Source organism: Pseudorasbora parva, chromosome 11 (assembly GCF_024679245.1).
Source record: "Pseudorasbora parva isolate DD20220531a chromosome 11, ASM2467924v1, whole genome shotgun sequence".
Taxonomy (NCBI): Eukaryota; Metazoa; Chordata; class Actinopteri; order Cypriniformes; family Gobionidae; genus Pseudorasbora; species Pseudorasbora parva.
Window position 1 is genome coordinate 12,532,393 of NC_090182.1, and position 15,716 is coordinate 12,548,108.

Below are 15,716 nucleotides of genomic sequence, written 5' to 3' on the forward strand. Positions count from 1 at the left end.
CTGCATTTCACAGCAGGTCTGTAAATCTGTGGCTCATTCTGTTTGTGTTCAGTGTTCCAGTGCTGTGCATTAGCTGAGCTTCTGAAAGCTCTTTCATGTTGCATGCGCTCCTTTTCAAACTACTCGAGGATGAAACAGCATTCACTAACAACAGTGGATGCCGTGATGTCCTTGAAACCCATTTCTGATTTTTGTGTCAATTCTTTTGTGCACTTATTACAGCAAAAAAGACAAAAATCTTATCTAGGTTTGTTGTGTACTTATTCCATTGATCCAAAGAGCCTAAAGAATAGAACACATGTAGTGTGTTTGAATAACAATTGAATGTATTGATCATACTATTGTCTCTGTGTGTGTTTTTAGGATACATATGGCAGATGGAATGCTGTAGGTAGTTCCGCAGGCATGCAGCGGCTCTATCCGTTCAGACCCGTTTGATCGGCAGCTCTTGTATAAACGCAGACTCAGTGCATACCATTTCCCTGAAGACAAAACAAGGGTCTAAATGAATGGTAAAAGTCAGCAAAGGTCAAAGTCATCTTTCAAATGTAGTTTTGCTTCCTAGGCATAATTTGCAGTGTGGTGCTGGAAAATAGGATGCCAGAGAGACTAAATTCCCTTGTTAAGGATATATGACATTAGACGTGACATTTTGTAACAGGGAAAATACAAATAAAATCAAACAGACTTAAGCGAAACAAACAATGTATATTGCAAACTTTAAAAAAAAGAAAAGAAAGTTTTTTGAAAAGAAACATAATGAAATAAATTTAAAAGAATTTATATATATATATATATATATATATATATATATATATATATATATATATATATATATATATATATATATATATATATATATATACAGGTCCTTCTCAAAAAATTAGCATATTGTGATAAAGTTCATTATTTTCCATAATGTAATGATGCAAATTTAACTTTCATATATTTTAGATTCATTGCACACCAACTGAAATATTTCAGGTCTTTTATTGTTTTAATGATGATTTTGGCATACAGCTCATGAAAACCCAAAATTCCTGTCTCAAAAAATTAGCATATTTCATCCGACCAATATATATATATAATTTATTTATTTATTTATTTTTATTATTATTTTTTTAGATAATTGAGATCCGGGGAATTTGGAGGCCAGGTCACCACCTCACCACCTGGTTGTGCTCCTGACACCATTCTTGCTTTGCGGCAGGGCAGATTATCCTGCTGAAAGAGGTCACAGACACCAGGGAATGCGAGTTTCAGAAAAGGTTGTACATGGTTTGCAACAATGCTTAGGTAGCTGGTACGTGTCAAAGTGACATCCAATGGATGGCAGGACTCAAGGTTTAACAGAACATTGCCCACAGCATCACACTGCCTCCACTGGCTTGCCTTTTTCCCATAGTGGATCCTGGTGCCATGTGTTCCCCAGGTAAGTGACGGACATGCACCCGGCCATCCAGGTGATGTAAAAGAAAACTTGATTCATCAGACCAGGCCACCTTCTTCCATTTCTTTGTGGTCCAGTTCTGATGCTCATGGGCCCACTGTTGGCACTTTTGGCAGTGGACAGGGGTCAGCATGGGCAGTGGCGCCTCCAGAAATTTTTCATAGGGGTGGCCAGATGGGGCCACTTAAAATCTTGGGGTGGCACACCAAAACTAGAAACCATAATTTCAGAATTGTATTCTACTGGTGTAGTAAACCGGCCTGTTGCACGTCACGACACATAATTCTGCGTCGTCTTTTACTAAAAAATATTTTTTGACTTATTTACTTACCAGTAGTCTTCGTCTTCTAACGTTAACTTCTTTACACACAAAATGACTTATTTTAAATATAAAATACATATATAAAAGTCTTGGGCATGTCAAAGATTTGTAACAACTTTAGCTTTGATGCATTGTTAGTTTTTGTGCAGCATCAGATTTTTTTCTCCCTCATTTACAGTTCGTGGCTGTTTTTGCCCCATTGACTTCCATTATAGCCACAAAAAAATTATTGGAAAGCCATGACACCATATAATCATGCATTCTTGATTGTTGGTGGTTTTCCCAGTTGGGAAGAGGTAAAATGTGTAATTTTTACAGTTGATAACCAGGTGGCACCATTAACCCTTTAGATAGGCCTGTGCTGAAGAAAAAAAGAAGAAGCTTAGTTTCTGGAATTTGTATAAATTATAATAACTGCATATAAATGAGGGATTAATTTTTTTTAAATCTGATGCTGCACACAAACTAACAATGCATCAGAGCCAGTGTTGTTACTAATCTTTGACATGTCCAAGACTGTGATAAAAGGTCAAAAAATATCCAGTCCACAATTACTTTTTATATTGAAAAATAAGTTATTTTGTGTGTATGTTTTTTTTTCCAAATCAGTTTTGAATCCGCTTTTGAAAATAATTTATGAACTTAGTTAAAGAGTTAAAGAGTGATAAGAGTGACAATGAAACAATGACAGCAGCTCAACAATAAACATGGAATCAAGTATGTAAACTTGCAACAGAACACATTTTAAAGTATTTTACTTTTGATTATTTTATTTATTTCTAAAGATCTCTTTAGTAGCCTGTATTGGTGTACTTTAAAGGGATAGTTCACCCAAAAATGAAATTTCTGTCATCATTTACTCTCCCTCATGATGTTCCAAACCTGTATGAGTTTCTTCGTTCTGTTGAACATAAAAGAATATATTTTGAAGAGCGTTTGTAACCAAATGTTTGCTTTGGGGGCAACATTGACTTCCATGGTAGGAATGTGTCTTCATATGTATTCTACATAAAGAAATGCATACAGGTTTGGAACAACTTGAGGGTGAGGAAATTATGACAGATTTTTCATTTTTGGGTGCACTGTCTCTTTAAGCAGTCATTCTGAACCAGTAAGCACTTTACTGACAATTCTGAAATTCAAAAATGTTTAATCCTCTTTATTAATTTACTATTATGACTATATTATTATGTAATTATTTGTCCCATTTTAATCTAAATATTTTTTAAATATCAAACTGCTAAATGATAAATTGATAACATTAATATGCTATAATCTATTATTTAACCGTTCTAATATCTAGAAAAATAAGTCTGCCAAGCTCTGATAATGTATGAAATATTATATTATCCATTAAAAAAACAATAGGCCTACCTTTAGTTCACGGATGTGTCTGTCATCGCATGCTTTCAGTCAGACAGTCTGAGACACTGAAATGCTTCTCTGCAAAGGGTGCAGTTTGTCTTGGGTTCATCTTAAGTTACTGGACAGACCCACTCATGATACCTTTTTTTTCTATTGAGCCCTATATCTGGAAATCCTCTTGCGTTCAAACTGTGGACGCGAGCTCGACATGTTTTAAAAAAAACGCGCAAGTTTCCAGCGCATGTTCTCGAGACTCCGTCGCTATGGCAGCAAAGCGCCGCTAAAACGCAATCTTGTGCATCGCGTCCGTATTGGTTTGATACGGGACGCGTCATTTTGCTTATTCTAAATATTGATTGGGACTAGTACCTAGCGTCCCCCCCAAACCTACGCCATGGCCAGCGGGGTGGCCAGTGGGGTGGCCAGGGGTTGGCCAGGGGTGGCCGTGGCCACCCCTGGCCACCCCCTGGTGGCGCCACTGAGCATGGGGATCCTGACTGGTCTGTGGCTTTGCAGCCCCATACGCAACAAACTGCGATGCACTGTGTATTCTGACACCTTTCTATCAGAACCAGTATTAATTTCTTGAGCAATTTGAGCTACAGTAGCGTGTCTGTTTGATCGGACCACACAGGTCAGCCTTCGCTCCCCACGTGCATCAATGAGCCTTGGCCGCCCATGACCCTGATGCCGTTTCCCCGCTGTTCCTTCCTTGGACCACTTTTGATAGATACTGACCACTAAAGAGCGAAGAAGGGGATACTGACATTAGATGTGACATTTTGTAACAGGGAAAATGCAAATAAAAATCAAATAGACTAATTAAGCAAAAAAATATGTAGACTGCACAAAAATTGTATTGTTTTGAATAGATACATGATACAAAATATGAATATATACAAAAGAAATTAAAATTAATGCATTATGCAACCATAATAATGCTGCACTTGTAGTGAGAAGCGAGTTTTCTTTCATTTGAATTATATTATGGACTCAAACATCTTGTGTAGTGGAAATCTAACTGAATGAGTAACAAATTGAACTCAAATAAATTTCTTTAGCATGTAGCGAATTCATTATTCCTAAAACAGTAGGTGAAAAGATGAGCTAATACTTCTGGCAAAATTCTGAATTGTGCATTCAATGGAGGCTTTACTATCCCATGAGGCCACGGGAGAAGATTTGTGAATGGCGTGTATAGCGACGAAAGCACAAAGAGGGAACAAACAAGGCACAAAGCATAAACACAGGAAATGAACTCAGAAAAACACTTCAACGTAAAAGTCCAAGACTGGGAAACACAAAACCATAATCATGACAAAATATAAGGCAATGAATTGTTCATTCGTGGCCATGATATACCATGTCATGTGTGGGTTTTTAATTTAATTAGGTAAACTGAACAAGCAACAAGAGTTTTGTAGCTACTACTTCTGTAGATTATAAAACACCAATAAGCAACAAGAACATGTTAATTAGTCATTTTTTAATGGAACAATGGACATTTTTCTGTTTGATTTCAATAGACAGAGATTTGATGAGGTTCTAAAATTGACTCTGCTACCACATACCAATGATCGTGCCCTGATCTCTAAAAATAAAACCTTCATCAGTCAAGATGATTGAAATTCAGACCTGGTGGAAATTACAGACGCAGTTGGACACATTTCCCGAAGAATGTTCTAGAATGTGAGAAATTCTATTAGCGGGCAGATTTGCATAATTTAACATGCATTAATAATGGATCGACTTGGATACAAACGAGTTCTGATACTCCAGGGCAGAATCTGAGTTTAAGAACACTTAATCACAGACTTTGGTCCAATCTGTGCCACAGAACTGCTGGCCAGGAACTATATAACACACTGCAGACCTTTGACTGAAATATTCTGGATGAATGTCAAAATACAGCATATTAACAGTGAACGCGGTGACCAGAATTCAGTTGGCCCCAAATGTCACTGGACCCACAGCCAGCAGTGCTCATTCACATCCTGGAGAAAGAAGTAGAAAAATACAAAAGCTCTGTATGTGTGCTTGTGCCAAGTCTGCAGTGAAAGGGAAAATGGCATCGTAACAAAGACACTGGTCTGCTTGGAAAGGTATTTTATACTACCTCGCTTGCTGTCTTTCCCTCTCCCTTTGCTGAGTACTTTCTGTACTGCTCCAGGCTTTGATCAGAGCTGCCATGCTGAAGGTATAATGCTGTGAAGAGTCTCTTCTCCATAGTGTCCATCACTTTCATCTGGTTCTAACCTCCAGATCAGTCTGTCACCCTGCTATGATGCCTTTGCTGTCTGATGAGTGGTCTGATATCCTGTACTGGGTCCTGCAGTCACACATGTTACTCTGTGATGACATTCGGGACATGTATCTGTTGTATATCAGTTGTCAGGGCTACATATTCTTATGACAGTAAAGTTAAGGGAAAGCATATGTGAAAAATTTAATTCAAAACGCCACACGCAGAGATTAAAGAGCTCTTTATATAACATGGCAAGTGAGTCAAAATGAGTGAATTCATATAGTAAAATGCTGATAACTGTAAGAATGTTTTTTTCAAGTTCATTATAAAAATCACGCAATAAAATATTGAATCTCGACTGCAAAATTTAAGTAGGCACACTTATTCATTATCTTCAAAACTAATTTCAATAATTTTAACCTTTAGATCAAAAGGCTAATACGCAACATACAGTCCCTGACAAAAGTCTTGTCGCTTGTGTACAAATTGACCTAAAGTGCCGCTGAAATATATTTCTAATCAAGATTTTTTTTACAAGAAATGGCTCATTTTAATCCCACCCGCTTTTGTGATAATGTTTCAGTGAAAAACTAAACTTTAAAGCCCATTGAGTCAATTTTTGCAAAGAAATAAGTGTTGTCACCTTGTCATATGAGCTTCACCTGTGACTAATAACGGATCAATTAGGTCTCAAGTGTGTATAAAAAGTACGCTAGACCCCAGTACGCTAGACCTTCACATCAACTGCAACTAGACCTCTGCAAACATGCCTAAGATTCACCCAGAGACTAAAGTTTTGATTATCAAGAGGCTGAAGACCAGATCCACTGCTGATGTGGCAGACACCTTCAATGTGTCTCAGCGTCAAGTACAGAGGATAAAAAAAAGATTTGAAGGGACTGGAGACGTTTTTGACAAGCCCAGGTCAGGCAGACCCCGCAAGACAACTGCTCGAGAGGACCGTTTGTTGACTCGAAAATCCAAGGCCAGCCCATTTTCCACTGCAGCAGAGCTCCACGAGACCTGGTCATCTGAAGTCCCTGTGTCAACCAGAACAGTTTGTCGGATTCTGTCTCGAAATGGCCTCCATGGTCGAATCAGTGCCAAGAAACCAGCACTAAACAAAAGACAATTCAAAAACCGTGTGGCATTTGCCAAGGCCCACAGCCTGCTAAAAGGATGGACGCTGGAAAAGTGGCAGAAGGTGGATTTTTCAGATGAATCTTCTGTTGAATTACACCACAGTCGCCGCAAATATTGCAGGAGACCTACTGGAGCCAGAATGGATCCGAGATTCACCCAGAAAACAGTGAAGTTTGGTGACGGAAAGTCTGGGGTTACAGCCAGTATGGGGGTGTGCGAGAGATCTGCAGGGTGGAAGGCAACATCAATAGTCTAAAATACCAAGAAATCTTAGCTACCTCTTATTCCCAACCATAAAAGAGGCCAAATTCTGCAGCAGGACGGTGCTCCAATCGCATGCTTCCATCTCCACATCAAAGTTCCTAAAGGCGAAGAAGATCAAGATGCTCCAGGATGGCCAGCCCAGTCACCAGACATTAACATCATTGAGCATATGTGGGGTAGGATGAAAGAGGACGCATGGAAGACGAAACCAAAGAATATTAATGAACTCTGGGAGACATGCAAGACTGCTTTCTTAGCTATTCCTGATGACTTCATCAATAAATTGTATGAATCCTTGCCAAACTGCATGGATGCAGTCCTTCAAGCTCATGGAAGTCATACAAGATATTAAATTTGGATCTCACAGCACCACAACTTAATTTGCTGACATATTTTTGTATTTGCTGTAAATTTGTTCCATTTCTGTATAGGCGACAAAACTTTTGTCTTGCCAAAATTTGACCTTTCTGTCTTGATTAAATGATAAATATTTTTTCTGTGAAAATTATTTATTTCAGTGCATTAAACATCATTTGGGAGGGTTTTAGCTTTTCATATGAGCTATTTATAACACCAATGAATTAATTAAAAGTCAGGTTAATATCAGGTATTTCTAGAAAATAGATAAGCGACAAGACTTTTGTCAGGGACTGTACATTGTCAAATGTGTCTAAACTATTAGCGTATTTAGTAGGGCTTGGTAGCTAAATGTGATTTTAATTGATTCTGATTCACCAAGTCTTTTTAAGATTCATATTCAGTTTGATTCGATTCTGGTATTGATTCGATAAGGAATGTTTCAGTTTTGTTTAGAGACAAGATAGATTTTATATGCACAATTATGTGTGTCCAAACAGGTGTATTTATTAGGGCTGTGACAGAAAATGTAATCTGTTTTTTTTTCTGTGTTATTTTTTTTAAATTAGTTTCAATTCATTTAGATTCTGATGTTGATTATGTGTGCATGCACCCTCATAATATGATTATAATGCGATTTAGGCAACTTTGAAATTAAAGTGTGCATCATCAAACATAAAACATAGCAAAATAGGTAGCGTATGCCGATTTTAATCGCAAAACGCAGGCACTAATCGCATCTATTCCACTCTGAACAAAGTGCGCATGTGATTGTGACGGCCATGGAGGATGCTGTCAGGCACAGATTCATAAACATACTGTACCAGTAAAGAAGGCATCACATTTTTGCTTTGCGCAATATGAATGTATACTGATGGTCAAAACACCAAAATTAAAACATTTTTAGGTACCACCCAAAAATATGTTTGCATTTAATGCAAGTTTGAAATGTGGCTAGTAACACATTTACTGTATGTGAGTTCATCATTTGCCTGTGCTTTGGGGAATGTAAATAATGGCGGTAAAAATAGCCACAATTCTTAGTGAATAATCAGAATAATGAAAATTGAATGTAAATGGGACAAAAGAGGTTTGCTCGTACCAAGTAAGCATTTTACTGCGATTAAGTCCTTATTTGTATGCATGTAAAAACGTAGTCATTGATTCGGTTAGAAAGCACAAATTATTGATTTTAAAAAGCAACATCCGATCATTAAATGCAGCCACAATTAAACAGAATTCAGTATTTCTACACATCCCTGCAGTCCAGGATGTTCTATTACGGTAGTCCCGTTTGTCACCACTGTCACAAGGCCCAGCATCGAGATGATCTGAATGATGTATTTTTGTCAAAAGTACTGTACTGTAATTGGTATTTTGGTAAAATTTCGGTATTGAAATTGTAAAAATGTGAGGATACTAGGGCTGTCCTAGACTAAGGATTTAGACATTCGAATCAGAATTGTCGAATCTCTCTATGGTCGACCGATAGTCGAATCATCTCTGTGTGTGTGAATGGGTTGGGAGGGGCACGACACTAGTCAGCACGAGGGTAAAACTATTTTTATTTTCCTTTACACATTGCACACAGCAACAACTTTTAATAAAGCGACCAAAACTGCCTGCCAACTGACAGACGAACAGACAATGGCTTTCTTATTTAGGTTTAAATAAAAGGTAATGTGGTGGATAAACATTCATAAACCGTTTTCTCATAACATGTTAAAGCCGGGATCGAAATACAGAACATCATACAAATATATAAAAGAACATTTTGATAAATGAACCTAAAAAAAAACCTGCCCAGAGAGGAAATGAGCACTGAGTGCGTTTACATGCACGTTCTTAAGCCGATTGTGCCTAAAGGGGGTCGCACACCGGACTGAAGCTCAGCGCCGTCTCTCACACCAGACGTGCATATAATACACGCATGCTCAATTTTGAATCGACCTCTGACAGAAGAGCTGCACGATGAGTGTATCTTGTAGCACAGGGTGAAATCAGTACATTCACGATTTGAGGGAAATATAGGCTAATATAAATTTAATCGCTGCGGACAGGCGGCGGATGCCGCCGCCGGTGTGTGTTCGAATTTTTAAGGTGCGGCGCGTCTGGTGCGAAGCTCAGCGCCCTTAAAGGGATCGCTCAGCGCTGCGCCACATCTTTTTAACACTGCCTGCGTCTCAATCAGCTCCCTAGTTCAGTAGTCAGGGTACTGATCAGGACGTAAGTCAATGGGCTGACTCCCTGATCAGTGCCCTGACTACTGAACTAGGGAGCTGATCGAGACGCACCCCATTAATATTGAGCACCCTCATATTGCCAAAATGGTATGATCCTCGTTTCATAACACCGGCGAAGATTCGACCGTGAGATTGGTGGTCGAATCCGGTCCCGCATATCGATGCATCAAATCTTCGACTATTAGGGGTCACCCCTAGAGGATCCCAGCATTTCCCTCTAGCATTTTGAGTTGTGTTCATGCGCTCAACATATCAGAATAGTTTCTGTTGAGCGCGTGAACACAATGACCTATCAGATGTGCTAATCAGTAAGTTAGTCAGAAACATTGCTGAAAATAAACAAGGTTTTTGATCAACATTGCTAGTGAACATTGAAAGTGTAAAATAATGTAAATAAGAGACTGATTGTACAATTAAGATAGTTCTTTTCTTATAATGGGAGTTTATTTTATTTTATTATACCACTCAAAATATATTTCTGTGATTGGTATATATGATTAGCATTGACAAATATGATCAACACTTCAAAAATATGGTGTAAACAGACAATGTGGATGCTCTTCAGAGTGCTTCCACAATTGCACATGGGAGCGTTTGAAAGCAGGTGTCTATCAGCAGATCCCTAATATATCCGCGGATAGACATCTGATTTCAAACGCTCCCGTATGTATCTGTGGAAGCACTCGCTGAAGAGCGTCAAGTCATCTAAGCATGTTTTCGAAGCGTTGATCATACACACGTCAAAGCTTCATATATACCAATCACAGAAATATATTTCTATATGTGTTCACATGCTCAACAGAAATGATTCTAGTTGGCTTCAATGCTCAATGCTTGTAACCATGCTGTAAATAGAAAATGTTGACATCAGAGAATGCTCAAACAAACATGAATGAGAGCATTTGAAGGCAGCGTCTATGGGCAGGTACCGAATATACCCAGTAGTCTGTACTACCAGTGACAGAAATGCTGATATCCTCAACATTTTTTATGATCAACTGGTACCAGTAGTAATGGAGCATTTGTCAACCCTAGTCCTATTTGTACACTTTAAAAAATATTGTTGATTTAACGTAAAAAAGTAAGTAACCCTGTTGCCTTAAAATTTTGAGTTTATTGAAATAAAAAATTGAGTTGATACAATGAAGAAAATTGGTTTAATAAATAGAAACTCATATCTGAACTCATAAAAATAGCACAATTTGGCATGTTTCACTGCGTCTTCACAAATAAAACACACAATTACCCAATATGCTTATAAAATCTTTTAATAATATTTGAATAAACGTTGTCGATTCTCAAAAATGTTCAGTATTAACTCAATTTTTTAATTTCAATGAACTAATTTCAATGAATTTTAAGGCAACCAGGTAACTTATTTTTGAAAACATTTTTTACAGTGTAACAATATTCTTGTTTTTGCATTACAAATACATGCGTGTTCATCTTTATTGCGCCTCAATAAGAGCATTATGTCTCATAAATCCTGCTCGCAAATGTTACATTTATCTCACGTGAGATTATACTAATGATCTGAGAATGGATGCAGATGGTTATTTAATCTGGTGTAAAGTAATGCAGGGTTAATATTCGCTCCGTGAATTATGCACAGTCAGTTCTTTCACGTAAAGTTATGGAGGGTTTCCTCTGCATGAAGTGACGAAGAAAAGCTTCTTATGACAATTCTGAATGGGACACTTTTAGCATTACTTTATAGGTGCAAAGTTAGAGTGCTTTCAATACCCCTCAATACAATTTGTGAAATTAGTTGTGAAATTCTTATATTGTATTATTGAATAATTATATTGAACTACTCACCATATGTGTATGTAGCACACTGTTGTTGCCCAATGCCCATCCATTTCTAAAAAGGAGAAAGAACGGATGATTAGAGAGAGAGCATTGTAGGAGAAATGAAATGGGTTCACTTAATTAGAATACAATTAACATGCTAATTACTTTGCTTTCATCTGAAGAAGGCACAATGATACGGAGGGAGAATGGCCAGCAAAAGCCACACACACATACACACATGCACACATCGACTTACAAGGGCATTTAGATGAGGCATGCTTTGTTAAATACAAAATCTTATTTAGTATGTAGAGAGAAACTGGAGGCCAGGGGAGAAAATTTTAGAGGAGAACAGAGGTGGGTTTTGCTTGTCGGAGGTTCCCCGGTCAATATATGTGGACACTGCTGGGATAAATATCACTCAGCATGAAATACAAACCCACACATATTCATTCAGTATGCAAGACACACACCACACACTCAACACGCAAGACAAATCGATATGTCAGGATCAGCCTTTAGCAGTGTGTTGCATTGGCTTCTCACTGCTGCCATTGATAGCGCAACGCAACACACACACACACACACACACACACACACACACACACACACACACACACACACACACACACACACACACACACACACACACACACACACACACACACACACACACACACACACACACACACACACACACACACACACACACACACACACACACACACACACACACACACACACACACACAGTGGTGTTTGCTCTAGCATGTAGAATAAATCATCGAAGGACCAGAGAAACCATGTCAGTTTGGACTGCTCGGTGTGGCTTTAAGTGCTCCGTGCTGTTGAACAGATGAAGTACATCACCTAAAGACAACACAAAAGAAAACATGCTTTGTTCAGACATGTCACCTAATGATTAGTAGGCTCTACTGAAGTAAATGATTCTGGAAGTAGGAGTTGGTTCATTCCCTGAATCACTAATGACACACATTTACAGTTTAGAAGATGGACAAATGTTTAGAATGTTATGAGCATTCAAAGATTAATGGCTGCGTGTTTTTTTTTTTTTTACAGTGCTTGAATGGGTTAAATGCAGCATGGGTCATCATACCTGACCTTCACGTTCATAAAAAATAATATAGTGTCAGAATATTGATATTGGTTGCAAAATTTTCTTTCTGTTCAAGTCTTTAGATGAAAAATTAGTTATATTAGACATATGTCTATGCCTCTGAAGTATTAAAAAACTGTACGTGAACCCTTCAAATTCTCATAAAATCATATACCAAGAATTTGTTGAAAGCATGGCCACAAGATTGGAGCATTCTGGAAAAAAATGCACAAATCTGCTGAGCAGAAACCAGGAAGCTAGCAAAATTCTTTGTCCAGTAAAGAATAAGACATAAATGCAAGCCGGGTTGATCCCCTGCATATGCTGAAGTAAAGACAGATGAATGCTTGCCCATGCATGCAGCAATAGCAAATATGGTGCGTGGGAGGAGAGGTTTTGGCTGAGCACAAGTGTTTATAACCCAGTGTGGATAAATGGTTTGTGGGCCGAATCCTGCATCGAGAAATGTTCTGCTCTTTGACATAATTTTATATTTCTTACACGTTCCTGGTTAGTAGCTCTGATTTTCATTTTGGCTGTACAGTCGGCAAGTAAATGTCAGCATACCAAATGACCCAGCACCTAGTGAAGCCTTTGCATAATTTAAATCCCATTTTCAGGCATCCAACCAATTGTAAATTATGTGTCACCTCTAGTTAAATATGATGTGTGGAGATTCCTCTGCAAGAAAACACTCCTTCACAAGGACAATTATGAGCAAATGCACGCACACAATTCTCTCTCAACACGTAAATGAAACCAAAGAGAATGTCATTCTGACAGGCTTCCCAACATCACCCTCAATCACACACACAAAGGAAATCAATTTGTTTTTATGCAATAGTCTATGACAATGAGACATCAAATGAGTAAGCTCTAGCAATTTGAATATGTAATTTGCTTGTACTCTTTACACTGGGACTGACTGCAACATCCTAAAATGAAGATCAGACTTGTCAAGAATCATATTTGCAATCTTTCCATGCATATATGTTGCTGATTCTTGGGGTTAGTGATTTGAATAGCCCTCTAAGCCAATAAAATACAATTCAAACCATGTGTTTGTTGAGCAGAAGTTTGCTAGCCTGACAAGCCAGACCCATATCAAGATGTTTGGTCTGGAAACTCACCATTGACAGGGCTCAATCCGAGGGGCGGGATAAATGGTCGTCTTTCAAACTCCCTCTGCACGTGATAGGATAGCGTTACCGCCAACCAGAGCAACGAAGGTGAAACAGAGCTTGTTGATAGATTAAACATTCGCCGTATCTGATCGGCAAAACTCTGAACACATTTTACCTTCTTAAGAATGACTTCAGTGCCGTTCTTTGTTCTTTTCTCAGAGAAAAGCTTAACTCCAAGTCTTCCAGAGTTGCGGTCAAAGCTGACTCAAAAGACTGCCGTTCGCCAGTTTCTGTGTTTACTAGTAGTACGCAAGTGCAACTCGGCCGTCATTATGTTAAGCCCGGCCCACCGACTCTAGACACGATGTGATTGGCCTGACCAGAGTTTAGTTCTTACAGCTCAGAAGTGTATTGAGAGTTGCTAGACGACACTGGCGGGCAGATTAGATTTGCTGCCGCTAGGGTGCGTCTAGATTTGGAGGGCGCTAGAGAGCTTTTTGGCAGGCAGCATTTTTTTTTCTTCAGTTGAGACTCTTTGCTTGTTATGATACGAAAAATCGTTTCTTTTTACGACACACACACATGGCTAATTGAACAGTAAATCCACTACATAATTTGTCGGCTGCAATTTACCTATCTGAGGACTGTGTGCATTGCGTAATATCATCGCGCCGCTGAACCCATGGTACGACCACAAATTGCCATGATTATTACGCAGGAATCAGAAAATAGTTCCTATCTATATCGGTATAAAAATCTAAACTTTTAATTTTCCGTTTGTCTTAGTACATGATGTAACTAGTCAAGTTTTAAATAGAAAAAATATTATCTTATAAGTCTTTGTTCATTTCTGAGTGCAATGCTAATGGTCTAATCCCATTCAATGATGTATGCTAAACTATCCTAAAAGTGCTACCGCCAGATACAAAGATCGGCTGAACGGATTCAAAAATGGTAAAACTCAACTGTTTAAGTCTAAGGGACTTGGAAAATAAGCTTTAAAAAAAAAAAAAAAAAAAAAAAAAAAAATATATATATATATATATATATATATATATATATATATATATATATATATTTTTTTTTTTTTTTTTTTTTTTTTTTTTTAAGTGGAGTGTTCCTTTAAGAGGACATTTAGAAATTAAGTTTTTATAACTTAATGGGAACTTTAGCAAAACATTATTAGAAGATATTTTGTAAGCTGGGAACATGATCCAACCACCTTGAACACCCTAGCAACCACACAACAACATGCCTAATCCATGCAAATTAAATAATTCACAAAATGAAAGATCACTCTCCAAATGTGCTGTGAAACTAACGAAAAATCCCAAGAATCCCAAACAGCAATCACTCACAATGCAAAATATTTAGATAATTTTCAACTCTTCAAAGCAAAGTAAGAGTATTTCTACAAGGAGACCAAAAAAAAAAAAAAAAAAAATATTGCAAATATAAGTGCTGCCTGTTCCAGTGCTGTATTCAGGTACAGAGCTGATGTTACCGTGTGTAGTATTACAGTTGAATCCGAGCATTTCAACAAGCAACGTACAAATAAGATTATAGGGCAGGAGTGGGAAAGAAAAGTATTAGTTACTGACGCAGAATAAATCAGCATTTGTATTTTATATTTATAATAAAAGTGTTGTCAAACAACACCTAAATTGAATCAAATGTGTACAGAAATTGACAAAAGAATATTTTTTTTATAGAGCAGTGCTATTTTTCTGCTTCTCCTGTGGTTCTGCGCCCGCCTGGCATCAGGACATCAGCAGGATGAGAGATGGCAGATATCCCAGGAGAGCTGCCCTTTAGCAAACATCTCAGCGCCCATCTGGTTGGACATTTCGCTGATCCTAGACCAGCGTCAGACACCGTTCCATCCGTCTTAAAATATCACACAACACCATAAGACTGATTTCATATCAGCATCAACTTCTGTCCACATTGACATGCTATGCTGTGACATTTTCTGACTGTACTACTCCTTTCAAAACTGTCACTATGAGAAAAACCAAATGTCACTGATGGACAAAATAAAACAGAAAAGTGACTTTTGTGGCTTATAGTTCATGACCGTTAGCTTTGAGGTCATCTATCTGCTGTAGTGTTCTTCTAAAATCAGACAAGCAGAGTTATACTGACGTTCAATAATGTGTTAATGTGTTTGATGTGTGTGTATCTTATATTCACCAATGCTGCATTTATTTGATCAGAAGCCAGTGTTATTATGGTATTATTGAGATACTATAATACAGTAGTTTTTATTAATATTTTGAGATTATATATATAT

General features: G+C 37.9%; 1 long non-coding RNA gene across 3 annotated transcripts in view; it reads right to left on the reverse strand.

The window, feature by feature from the left end:
- Positions 1–3,629: 3,629 nt before the first annotated feature.
- Positions 3,630–15,716, reverse strand: part of LOC137092714 (uncharacterized) — a 67,633-nt gene continuing 55,546 nt past the window's right edge. The window contains exons 5-7 of one of the 3 annotated variants that reach the window (XR_010908330.1): positions 11,208–12,052; positions 5,254–5,466; positions 3,630–3,877 (exon numbers count right to left, since the gene is read on the reverse strand). This is a non-coding gene — a long non-coding RNA (uncharacterized lncRNA). Of the gene's footprint in view, positions 3,878–4,626; positions 5,132–5,253; positions 5,467–11,207; positions 12,053–15,716 lie in introns of those variants that run through there. The other 2 variants (XR_010908331.1, XR_010908329.1) reach the window with 2 other exon arrangements.